At 36.9% G+C, this 14041-nt stretch overlaps 1 protein-coding gene and 2 long non-coding RNA genes across 5 annotated transcripts in view; 1 reads left to right on the forward strand and 2 right to left on the reverse strand.

Annotated features, from left to right (window-relative positions):
• Positions 1–14041, forward strand: part of LOC309486292 — a 431359-nt gene that overhangs the window by 154228 nt on the left and 263090 nt on the right. The window lies entirely within an intron of this gene.
• Positions 1–14041, reverse strand: part of adgra1b (adhesion G protein-coupled receptor A1b) — a 131797-nt gene that overhangs the window by 33289 nt on the left and 84467 nt on the right. The gene's annotated exons all lie outside the window — the stretch shown is intronic.
• Positions 1584–4115, reverse strand: LOC309486256. Of its 2 annotated transcripts, XR_014201409.1 has the most exons (3): positions 4037–4115; positions 2979–3059; positions 1584–2382 (listed from the first exon to the last, which is right to left on the reverse strand). It is a non-coding gene; the product is annotated as an uncharacterized lncRNA (long non-coding RNA). The 2 variants fall into 2 exon arrangements; XR_014201410.1 differs by lacking the exon at positions 4037–4115 and having other exon boundaries at positions 2979–4004.

Here is a 14041-nt window from a genome sequence, read left to right on the forward strand (position 1 = left end):
GGCCCTACGCTGATTTCCTAAAAGAGTTTGCAGATTTTCTCTCAGACCTATTAGTCAATGTCGATAAAGCATTAATTGTTGGAGATTTTAACATACACGTAGATAATCCAAATGATGCGTTAGGGGCTGCGTTTACAGATTTATTAAATTCATTTGGGGTCAAGCAAAACGTCACCGGACCAACTCATCGTCTTAATCATACACTCGATTTAATTATATCACATGGAACCGATCCAACCGATATAGATATCATTCCACAAAGTGATGAAGTCACTGATCACTACATGGTAACTTGCATATTACGTACTGCTGTAATATGTCATGCGGCGTCGCGTTATCAACCAGGCAGAACAATCCTCCCATCCACCATAGATAATTTCTCAAATTGCTTATCTAATCTGTCTCAGCTGCTGCCTGAACCCAAACAAACAGATGAACTAGAAGAACTAACTAGCACTATGAGCACCATTCTCTCTAGAACATTGGATGTGGTTGCACCTATTAAATTAAAAAAGGTCAGAGAGAAAAATAAAGCACCATGGTATAACAATACTACGCATGTTTTAAAGAGAGAAACGCGTATTTTAGAGCGTAAATGGAAACAAACTAATTTAGAGGTCTTTAGAATCGCGTGGAAAGACAGTATGTCACGTTATAAAAAGGCCCTAAAAGCGGCCAGGGCTGAGCACCTCCGCAAACTAATAGAAAACAACCAAAATAATCCAAGGTTTTTATTTAACACCGTGGCTAGACTAACAAATAAACAGACGTCACCCGAACAAAATATCCCGTTACAGTTCAGTAGTAATGATTTCATGAACTTCTTCACTGAGAAAATAGAAAGCATCAGAACCACAATTGTAAACGTTCAATCTTCAATTGCGCCTTATAATTCAGCTTCAATTATCACCCCGCAAGAACAATTACAGTGCTTTACAACTATAGAACAAAAAGAGTTAAATAAACGTATCACTTCATCTAAAACAACAACATGTTTATTAGATCCTATACCAACTAAACTACTGAAAGAAGTGTTACCTGTAGTGGAAGAGCCTCTCCTCAATATTATTAACTCGTCTTTATCTTTAGGTCATGTTCCAAGAACATTTAAACTGGCAGTTATAAAACCTCTCATTAAGAAACCACCCAGCAAACATTTGGACGTTTAATGACCGTTGAAAAGACGTCCGTCCGAGACGTCCCGTCATGGTTGAAAAATAGTTCCAAAATGGAAGTTGAACCGACGTCATTTCTGGCCGTGAATTCCACGTCTTTTCTGGCCGTGAATTCCACGTCTCTTCTGCGCGTCCCTGGACGTCTAAATGCGTCGTCATATGTGTTTAAATGTGTTGCTGCATAATTTAAGTGTATATATAAGCCTGCATATAAAATAATCACACACCTATTGTGTAACATCGTGAAAGACAATCAAGTCTTGAGGTTTAGCCTACACATCTTGACAAAGGTTCTAAAAAGGTCCAAAATTGGTCCAGTCAGACCTGAACGTCAATAAAACGTTTTAATCACGTGTACATCAAAAACAATAACACATTATTTGTGGACATAAGCAAAAAAGAAGCATGTTCTGATTAAGCACAACATTTTATTGATATTGAACAGCCAAAATTTCTCTTTATTTTTTTCAATGTTTAACATTTCGTGAGCTTAGAATTTTAAGGTTCTATCTCCACTTTTGGTTGAAATTGAGTTTTTGACAATCTGATCCATTAGGTGTTTATTAATGCCTGTGTGGTGTTATTTTTGTAAAAAAAAAAAAAATTGTTAGTAGTTATTAATAAAATAAAAGGTTCCATCTCACAAAACATAAACCGAGTTTAAAAACTTTGATGCTTTATAAACTACAATAAACGGAGATAGAACCTTATAATTCTAAGCTCTCGATTTTTTAACCAAACTAAAATACCAATTGCAAAATACTGAATTATTATATAAAGATAGTTCACCCAAAAATGAAAATTATGTAATTTACTCACCAAATTCCAAACCTGTATGAGTTTCTTTCTTCTGCTGAACACAAAAGAAGATATTTTGAAGAATGTTTGTAACCAAGCAAATAGCGCATCCACTGACTACCATTATTGGAGAAAAAATGATTATTAATGGGAAGCGACATCTGCTTGGTTACAAACATTCTTCTAAACATCTTTGTGTTTAGCATAGAAAGGTATACAGGTTTGAAACATGAGGTTGAGTAAATGATGACAATTTTCATTTTTGGGTGAACTATCCCTTAAACACATTGTTTGGCTCATTTTTTGTATCCACCACCCCCAGCTCTTCCTGGAGTGTGTTTCAGGTGTTCTGCCATTGCTGCATCAATTTCAGTGTCTGTAGCATGTGGGCTCCACCTCTTCACAGCATCTACGGGAAGAGAATATATTTCTTTTTAAAATAAATGAAAATTAAAAATTTGAGGTAAATGACATGCACTTATTTTCAAAATATTTGTATGGTCTTCAGCTAAATTCAAAACAGCATTTGTCCCCTGCCTCTTCAATACCACTGTGGTGCCCTTGAGAAAGACCCTTAACTAGGTGTGTAACAGTGAGAAAGTGAACAGGACATTTCTGATAAAGACAGGTGGGCTGTGATGTCCCCTGAATAGACATGTTTAGCAATTCTAAAATTACAAAATTTTTAAAGCAGTTACTGAAAACATACATGTTCAAATCCAGCTAAACATTTCATTCTACTTCAGATAATTTACTTTCTGAAAGAAACTCTCAAAAGGCTACATTAATAATTTACAGTAATAACTTTGACTGTATCATTAAACATACTTTATACTATGGTATACCGTTGTATAAGTTCAAAGCAACTTTTAGCCTACTAGCTAATTTTAGCCAAACTCAGTTAGCCAATTTCAGTTGACAATGTGGGCATCATTTCTTTCGGTTCATTCATGTCAAACAAGTAAAACTCTAGCACGTGAATCTAATAATACAAAATGTACGTACCCAACAGTAGATTTTTAATAATATGGGCCTCAATTCCTCCTCTCTTCGTGGTTGTTCAAACTTCAGTGTTCCGGAGTGAGTCTATGGGGAAAACGCGTTAACATCTCGTGAGATAATCTAACCTATCGCGGGATTTGGTAATGTCGGGAGATCTTTTGTTACATCTTGGCAGCACAGTTTTGGCAATTACATCCAACTCAGACATAAATGGTGACCAGATATATTTCTGTTTTACATGCATACATTCCATAAAAAAAAACTAAAAAAAAAACACAACATTACCGAAAAGGTAAGGTAGGCTAAGGTTGAAATAATGACTAAAATGCAGAGGCTTTGCATTAACTTAACCACACTGGGAACTGTGTGATTATAATTTATTTAAACAAGATAAAGTAAATATATTTACTTTGTATACAATTCGTGTATTTCATAAAGATAATTCCTGGGGGGTTTTTTTCTGTCTTGCTTGACTAGATGTGTAAAGGACGTCAGTGGACGTGTATTCACAGCCTTGACGTGTAAAGGACGTCAGTGGACGTCTTCACAACCTCTTAAAAACTACTTGGGCAATTAAATGAATTTTTGCAGTATTAACCATGCAAGGATTAAGCACAGCTTTTGCATATTTCACAAGGATTCCATGATGGAGGGTCATGATGGACTATAAATGCACGTGTAAAAGACGTCGCCAGGTGACGTCCTCTCACCCGATACTATAGACGTGTAAAGGACGTCAGTGGACGTATTCACACAACTTATTAAAACTTTAATTTAATAAAAAATTTAATTAATTATTGCAGTATTAACCACACAAGGATTAAGCACAGCTTTATCACAATTGATTTCATAGAGGGTCATGATGGACTATAAATGCACGTGTAAAAGACGTCGCCATGGTGACGTCCTCTCTCACCCGAAACACAACATGGTATATATTGAACTACACGTAGCTAAAAGTCAAAATAACAATTATACATGCAACCTCAGATAACTGTAGACATGCACACATATGTATCTGAATGCATTTTTAGGAAATGTTCTGTGTTACATATTTTTACCGATTTATGCCGTCATACCGCGACTATTTTTGGCCAGGGACACGACGTTGCCGTCGGACCAATGTTTGCTGGGCACAATTAGATCATAATAATCTAGCAAATTATAGACCAATTTCAAATCTTCCATTTATGTCTAAAATATTAGAAAAAGTGGTATCCGCTCAACTGGGCTCTTTCTTGCAACAAAATGAGATCTATGAAAAGTTTCAGTCTGGATTCAGACCGCATCATAGCACTGAAACTGCGCTCGTTAAAATCACAAATGATTTACTTTTAGCTTCTGACCAAGGCTGTATCTCAATACTAGTTTTACTTGATCTTAGTGCTGCGTTCGATACTATAGATCACACAAAACTCTTAGATCGACTACAAAATTATACTGGTGTTCAAGGACAAGCACTAAGCTGGTTCAAATCATACCTATCTGACCGCTACCATTTTGTCTATTTAAATGGAGAAAAATCGATCATAACTCCAGTAAACTATGGAGTGCCGCAGGGATCTGTATTAGGCCCTCTGTTATTTTCAATATATATGATGCCACTTGGAAATATTATAAGGAAACATGGAATTAGTTTCCATTGTTATGCTGATGACACTCAAATATATATTTCATCACGGCCGGATGAAACCGCTAAATTTTCCAAATTGACAGAGTGTGTTAAAGATATAAAAGATTGGATGACGCATAATTTTCTTTTATTAAATCCAGACAAGACAGAGGTAATACTTATCGGTTCAAAAAACCGCCCACAAAACCTCGCACAATACAACTTTAACATCATAGGATGTCCTGTTACTTTATCCTCTACAGTAAAAGACCTGGGTGTTATAGGGTGTTACAGGGTGATACGCCAGCAGCCATATCACCCTGTAGCCCAAGACTGGTTGCCCACTGAAGCTAAGCAGGGCTGAGCCTGGTTAGTACCTGGATGGGAGACCTCCTGAGAAAACCAGGTTGCTGCTGGAAGAGGTGTTTGTGAGGCCAGCAGGGGGCGCTCACCCTGTGGTCTGTGTGGGTCCTAACGCCCCAGTATAGTGACGGGGACACTATACTGCCAAAAGAGCACCGTCCTTCAGATGAGACGTTAAACCGAGGTCCTGACTCTCTGTGGTCATTAAAAATCCCAGGAGGTCCTTTGAAAAAGAGTAGGGGTGTAACCCCGGCATCCTGGCCAAATTTGCCCCTTGGCCTCTGTCCATCATGGCCTCCTAATCATCCCCATATACTGATTGGCTTCATCACTGTCTCCTCTCCACCAGTAAGCTGGTGTGTGGTGGGCGTTCTGGCGCAATATGGCTGCCGTCGCATCATCCAAGTGGATGCTGCACATTGGTGGTGGTTGAGGAGATTCCCCCCTTCTATGTAAAGCGCTTTGAGGTCTCAGAAAAAGCGCTATATAAATGTAACAAATTATTAATTATTATAATTATTATTATACTCGATTGCAACCTGTCTTTTGAAAATCATATTTCATATGTTACAAAAACAGCCTTTTTCCACCTTAGAAACATTGCTAAGCTACGTAATATGCTATCAGTTTCTGATGCAGAAAAGTTAGTTCATGCATTCATGACCTCGAGACTGGATTACTGTAATGCTTTATTAGCTGGTTGTCCTGCATCCTCAATAAACAAGCTACAGTTAGTCCAAAATGCCGCCGCTAGAGTTCTTACGAGATCAAGAAAATATGATCATATAACACAGATTTTATCTTCACTGCATTGGTTACCTATAAAGTTCCGTATTAATTACAAGGTATTGCTACTGACTTATAAAGCCCTAAACGGCTTAGCTCCAGTCTATTTAACGGATCTTCTATCGCCCTATAATCCATCGTGCTCTTTAAGATCACTAAATTCAAGGCTTTTGGTCATACCTAGGATATCCAGAACCACCAAAGGAGGGAGAGCATTTTCACATTTGGCTCCAAAACTCTGGAATAGTCTTCCTGATACTGTTCGTTGCTCAGACTCGCTCTCCCAGTTTAAAACTAGATTTTTTTTCTCCATTAGGTCACCTGATGGAGTTTTAGGACACCATTAGGTCACCTGATGGAGTTTTAGGACACCATTAGGTCACCTGATGGAGTTTTAGGACACCATTAGGTCACTTGATGGAGTTTTAGGACACCATTAGGTCACCTGATGGAGTTTTAGGACACCATTAGGTCACCTGATGGAGTTTTAGGACACCATTAGGTCACCTGATGGAGTTTTAGGACACCATTAGGTCACTTGATGGAGTTTTTCGGTTCCTTGCCACTGTTGCCTTTGGCTTGCTCAGTTGGGGATATTTTGGGGATATTTAATTTAATTTTATCAATCAATAAATTCCTCTTGAAAGAAACTTTGTTGTATTATTTTAATTTAATACTGTGAAGCTGCTTTGATACAATCTGTATTGTGAAAAGCGCTATACAAATAAACTTGACACACACACACACACATATATATATATATATATATATATATATATATATATATATATATATATATATATATACACACACACACACACACACACACACATTTATACACACACACATAGTATATATAGTGTACACAAATACACACATATATTAGTGCTCTCAAATCGTTTAATCAAGATTAATTGTGATCAATTGCATCTAACAAGTTTATTTATATATACACATCGATTTGACATATTTGACACATATACACACACATATATTTACACACAAATACATATATATACACACACACACACACACATATATACATATACACACACACATACACACACATTTATACACACATACACATATACACACACACATTTATACACACACACACACACACACAGTATATATAGTGTACACAAACACACACACATATATTAGTGCTCTCAAATCGTTTAATCAAGATTATTGTGATTAATTGCATCTAACAAAATAGTTTATTTAATATGTGTGTATGTGTGTATATATACACATCGATTTGACATATTTGACACATACACACATATATATATATATATATATATATATATATATATATATATATATATATATATATATATATATATATATATAAAGAATATAAGAAGTATAATAAACAGTACAGAAACTATTAGAGTAATAAGAATTTAATGAGACTCACCAATAATAATAATGCATAAGTATAATGTCTTAATTATTTTCAAGAAAATTTAGGGGAAAATCTGCTTTATTTGGATAAGAAATGAATGTCACATCGCAAATCATTATGATAATTGTCCTAAAAATAGGCATATTTTTCTTCCTGATTCTGTGAGATTCTCCTCTACATCTGATTCACTCGAGGGTTGATCACGACAGAGCGATGTGTCTGAAATCCATCAGCTGAACACACAGTAAAGCTGCTCTGTTTGTTTGCACAGAATGAAAGCGTGTCTCTGATAGAAACATCTCCAGGCCGAGCGCTGATTAACTTTAATCATTTCCACAAGCATTAGACAGATCTGAGCCACACGAGACCTTGATGATCACCTGCTCACTTTCATGTGCATTTACACTGAATCATGCCCATAAAGAGAGCGAGAAACACTGACATCATCAAGACACCATCAGAAAAGCCTGTGTGATGCTGTTGAGGACAGATTAAAGGACGCACACACACATATCGTCCGGCATCTGCGTGCACAGGTGTGTTCAGGATCACCTGAGCATCTGTCAGCCAATCAGAATCAACATCAGCTGTGCAGAAGATGATATTTCAGCAAGGCATTATCAGCCATAAACACCATAACCACTGCTACTGTCAAGACACATCAAGAACACTCTTCACATCATGATTAAAAGACACAAATGAGAGATTAGATTTTATATTGTGACATTATTTTCATGACTGTTAAGCACACTTATCTATCATAATGCTAAATAAATAAATAAATGAATGTAAAAAATACATACTGTATGTATATGCATAAATAGCAAATTATTTATAAATCATGGCAGTATTTGCTGTAAAGCATTTATGCTGATTTAATCAGTACACAAAGCATTTATATACTTTTTAAACAAATGCATTAGTATACTGATTAATTCAATATTTAATTTTATATACTGAATAAATACAATAATTTATTTATAAATCATGTTTTATTGTCTTTAAGCTGATTTAAAGGCAATCCAATCAATATAGTGATGAGATTTGATTGTTCTTTTTAAACATGCATTGTATTACAGTCATTATACTGTATGATGTACTGTATTGATCAAACCAAACACTTGAACTGCACAGTCACAATACAGTTCTGAGAATTAGGGTGGAAAATGTGTTTAATTGCCTTGAAAATAAATTCACAAATAAAAACCTAACCATAAAACAGGCATTATCTTAAAAGCAAAATATTATTAAACGAATATTTTGGAATAAGATTAAGGTTATTTGTTTATTTATTGCCAATTCAAATAATTTCCCCTCGAACGAACGAACGAATCAATTGTAAAATGAATCAAACCCCTAAAAATATACTACATTTTCAAAACAAAATATCTTAATTTTGGGCAGAAATATGACCTGGAGTTTTCATGAGATAATTCTGTCCATCTTTTGTGAAACCCCAGTGAGAGGTGTAACAGCAGACACAGCGAGAGTAAATCACACACGGCTGATGAGTGTTTCCTCGTCTCTTCAACACACACACACACACACACACACACACACACACACACTCGTTTGCCAGAGTAAAGCAGCGGCAGCTTCAGAGAACACTGGAAACACACCGCTGTGTATCTGAGCACCAGTGAGCACAGATTAATATGAGGCTTTGAGTCAGGGACGTTTCCAGGGAGGCTCAACACTGAATCACTGAAACACTGAATCACTGAATCACTGAATCACTGAATCACTGAAACACTGAATCAGTGAAACACTGAATCACTGAAACACTGAAACACTGAATCACTGAAACACTGAAACACTGAATCACTGAAACACTGAATCACTGAATCACTGAATCACTGAAACACTGAATCACTGAATCAGTGAAACACTGAATCACTGAAACACTGAAACACTGAAACACTGAGGCCCCGTTTACACTGCCAGTGAAATGTGACCCAATTCCGATTTTTTGCTCACATGTGACACAGATCGGATGTGTTCTATGACAGTGTAAACAAGAAAAAAACGCATGCATTCGGATATTTCCAGATCGGTTTCAGGCCTCATTCATTTGTGGAAATAAATCGGATATGTGCCAATGCGACTGTCATGTAAACAGGAAGATCGGATTTTCTGAGGCATTAGGCAACGTCTCCGCGGTTTAATGACGAGAGAAACCCCGACGCAGATCTGCAAAGGGACGGATGGCCCGACGAAACGTTGTCATCGTAGGAGAGGAATGTGGAGAGGGTCACAGGAAGTGTTTTCATATGACTGTAAATTTAACGAAATTTTTTGTTAATTTACATTTATTCATTTCAAGCAATTAGTAATTTATTTGTAATAAACGCTTTAAGTGGGCTATTTAAATTTAAAAAGTGCTAGGACTATTTACATATTCAATTATATTTTTAAAACATACGCGCAGATTGTGATGTAATATTGTGTGTGCATAGAAAGAATTTGTCCGCAGCCGCTCAAAAAAGAAAATTGTTCACAGCTGCTCTACTCCTGAGCGCAACTCCTGTCAGTGTTGTGTAAGTACAGGCTCTAGGCAGTTTTTTTTGTGTTAATTTCTATTTCTTGTCGCTGTGCAGGCTCTTTATTGTATAACAGTGAACAGCCCTTAATGTATGTGCCGTAGATCGGTCCGTTGCATTACGAATGAAAGCAGTATCAATAATGTCAAATATGTGATGTGCAGTCAAGTTCGGCTGTGTGTATGTTGTTTTAACGAGTGTTCTCACCGACACGCTTGTGATTCGTGGAGTTTTAACGAGTTTTATAGACATTGTTTCTTATTCAAAAGTGGTGTTTGGCAACTTTGCATATCGCAGAGCATGAAACATATTTTGTGTTCGTCTATTTGTGCAAGAGAATTTAACCCTTTAAGCATGCGCGATATGTTTCAGATAGTAGCCTATATGGCAAGTGTAAACACATGAATCGGATATGGGTCACAATTTAAAGAATGTGTAAACAGACAGTCAAAAAAATCGGATATAGGCAACAAATCAGAATTGGGCATCAAGACCTGCAGTGTAAACGAGGCCTGAATCACTGAAACACTGAAACACTGAAACACTGAATCACTGAAACACTGAATCACTGAATCACTGAATCACTGAAACACTGAATCACTGAATCACTGAATCACTGAATCAGTGAAACACTGAATCACTGAAACACTGAAACACTGTACTGACCAATCAACATCCAGGACCAACTACTATCATTCTGTAATTTCATTGAGAAAATCTACGTCTCTGATGGACTGCAGGCGCATGCATTACAGTACAGACGCATTACAGTACAGAGATGCATTACAGTACAGAGATGCATTACAGTACAGACGCATTACAGTACAGACGCATTACAGTACAGAGATGCATTACAGTACAGACGCATTACAGTACAGAGATGCATTACAGTACAGATGCAATACAGTACAAATGCAATACAGTACAGACGCATTACAGTACAGAGATGCATTACAGTACAGATGCAATACAGTACAGAGATGCATTACAGTACAGAGATGCATTACAGTACAGACGCATTACAGTACAGAGATGCATTACAGTACAGAGATGCATTACAGTACAGATGCAATACAGTACAAATGCAATACAGTACAGACGCATTACAGTACAGAGATGCATTTCAGTACAGAGATGCATTACAGTACAGATGCAATACAGTACAAATGCAATACAGTACAGACGCATTACAGTACAGAGATGCATTACAGTACAGATGCAATACAGTACAGAGATGCATTACAGTACAGAGATGCATACAGTACAGACGCATTACAGTACAGAGATGCATTTCAGTACAGAGATGCATTACAGTACAGATGCAATACAGTACAAATGCAATACAGTACAGACGCATTACAGTACAGAGATGCATTACAGTACAGATGCAATACAGTACAGAGATGCATTACAGTACAGAGATGCATTACAGTACAGACGCATTACAGTACAGAGATGCATTACAGTACAGACGCATTACAGTACAGAGATGCATTACAGTACAGAGATGCTTACAGTACAGAGATGCATTACAGTACAGACGCATTACAGTACAGAGATGCATTACAGTACAGAGATGCATTACAGTACAGAGATGCATTACAGTACAGATGCATTACAGTACAGATGCAATACAGTACAGATGCAATACAGTACAGAGATGCATTACAGTACAGATGCATTTCAGTACAGAGATGCATTACAGTACAGATGCATTACAGTACAGATGCAATACAGTACAGAGATGCATTACAGTACAGAGATGCATTACAGTACAGACGCATTTCAGTACAGAGATGCATTACAGTACAGAGATGCATTACAGTACAGAGATGCATTACAGTACAGATGCAATACAGTACAGAGATGCATTACAGTACAGAGATGCATTACAGTACAGATGCATTACAGTACAGATGCAATACAGTACAGAGATGCATTACAGTACAGAGACGCATTACAGTACAGAGATGCATTACAGTACAGACGCATTACAGTACAGAGATGCATTACAGTAGAGAGATGCATTACAGTACAGATGCATTACAGTACAGATGCAATACAGTACAGAGATGCATTACAGTACAGATGCATTACAGTACAGAGATGCATTACAGTACAGAGATGCATTACAGTACAGACGCATTACAGTACAGAGATGCATTACAGTACAGAGATGCATTACAGTACAGATGCATTACAGTACAGATGCAATACAGTACAGTAGATGCAATACAGTACAGATGCATTACAGTACAGATGCATTACAGTACAGATGCATTACAGTAGATGCAATACAGTACAGATGCATTACAGTACAGAGATGCATTACAGTACAGATGCATTACAGTACAGATGCATTACAGTACAGATGCAATATAGTACAGATGCATTACAGTACAGAGATGCATTACAGTACAGAGATGCAATACAGTACAGAGATGCATTACAGTACAGAGATGCATTACAGTACAGAGATGCATTACAGTACAGAGATGCATTACAGTACAGAGATGCAATACAGTACAGAGATGCAATACAGTACAGAGATGCATTACAGTACAGAGATGCATTACAGTACAGAGATGCATTACAGTACAGAGATGCAATACAGTACAGAGATGCATTACAGTACAGATGCATTACAGTACAGAGATGCATTACAGTACAGAGATGCATTACAGTAGAGAGATGCATTACAGTACAGATGCATTACAGTACAGATGCAATACAGTACAGAGATGCATTACAGTACAGATGCATTACAGTACAGAGATGCATTACAGTACAGAGATGCATTACAGTACAGACGCATTACAGTACAGAGATGCATTACAGTACAGAGATGCATTACAGTACAGATGCATTACAGTACAGATGCAATACAGTACAGTAGATGCAATACAGTACAGATGCATTACAGTACAGATGCATTACAGTACAGATGCATTACAGTAGATGCAATACAGTACAGATGCATTACAGTACAGAGATGCATTACAGTACAGATGCATTACAGTACAGATGCATTACAGTACAGATGCAATATAGTACAGATGCATTACAGTACAGAGATGCATTACAGTACAGAGATGCATTACAGTACAGAGATGCAATACAGTACAGAGATGCATTACAGTACAGAGATGCAATACAGTACAGAGATGCAATACAGTACAGAGATGCATTACAGTACAGAGATGCATTACAGTACAGAGATGCATTACAGTACAGAGATGCAATACAGTACAGAGATGCATTACAGTACAGATGCATTACAGTACAGAGATGCATTACAGTACAGAGATGCATTACAGTACAGAGATGCATTACAGTACAGATGCAATACAGTACAGAGATGCATTACAGTACAGATGCATTACAGTACAGATGCAATACAGTAGATGCAATACAGTACAGAGATGCATTACAGTAGATGCAATACAGTACAGATGCATTACAGTACAGAGATGCATTACAGTACAGATGCATTACAGTACAGATGCAGTACAGATGCATTACAGTACAGATGCATTACAGTACAGATGCATTACAGTACAGATGCAATACAGTACAGATGCATTACAGTACAGATGCATTACAGTAATGAGAACTGGGGTGGAACATGTGCTTAATTGTCATGAAAATAAATTAATTAAAAAACAAATTAGCCCTGAAATAGGCATATTCTTCAAAGCAAAATACTGCATATTCTGTGATTATTAAATAATGTGGAAAAAAAACATTTAAAAACAAGAACAAGGTTTTTTCACAATGTGACATTTTTTATTGACAATTAAGCACATTCTCCCATCAAATTCCCATTACTACAATGCACATACATTAATATTAATAAATCATGGTAGTATTTATTGTCTTGCCTGCTTTAATTGGCTTAGCACTGTCATTGTATTATTTATTATTAATTGTATTATTCATTATTTGTTGAGAATGATAATAAATGAAATGGAGAGGCATTAAAGAAATGAGAGTTGGGGTGGAAATTGTGCTGAATTATCATGAAAATAATGTTACAATGTGTGTGTGGGAAAAGCCCTCGTTTCTTGCTTTTAATTTTTGGCTGAAATATGACCGGGACATATTTTCAGGAGATTACTAAAGGAAAAACATTAGATTTTTCACTTGGTGACATTAAGCAAGAACATTTTCCCCTTCCTGGCTGCGTGCAACAAAACCTTGTTACTAAAGACACGATTCTGCGCACCAGAATCCATCATCATTTGAGCACGGCCTTATGTATGCCGCTCCGCTTCCCTCTCTGTGCAATCTCTCTCCACTCTTTGATTATGTCGTGCATGACGGTGCAATCTCACACACTGACAGCTCTTCTGGC

This window comes from Leuciscus leuciscus (assembly GCF_965113295.1).
Source record: "Leuciscus leuciscus genome assembly, chromosome: 22".
NCBI lineage: Eukaryota > Metazoa > Chordata > Actinopteri > Cypriniformes > Leuciscidae > Leuciscus > Leuciscus leuciscus.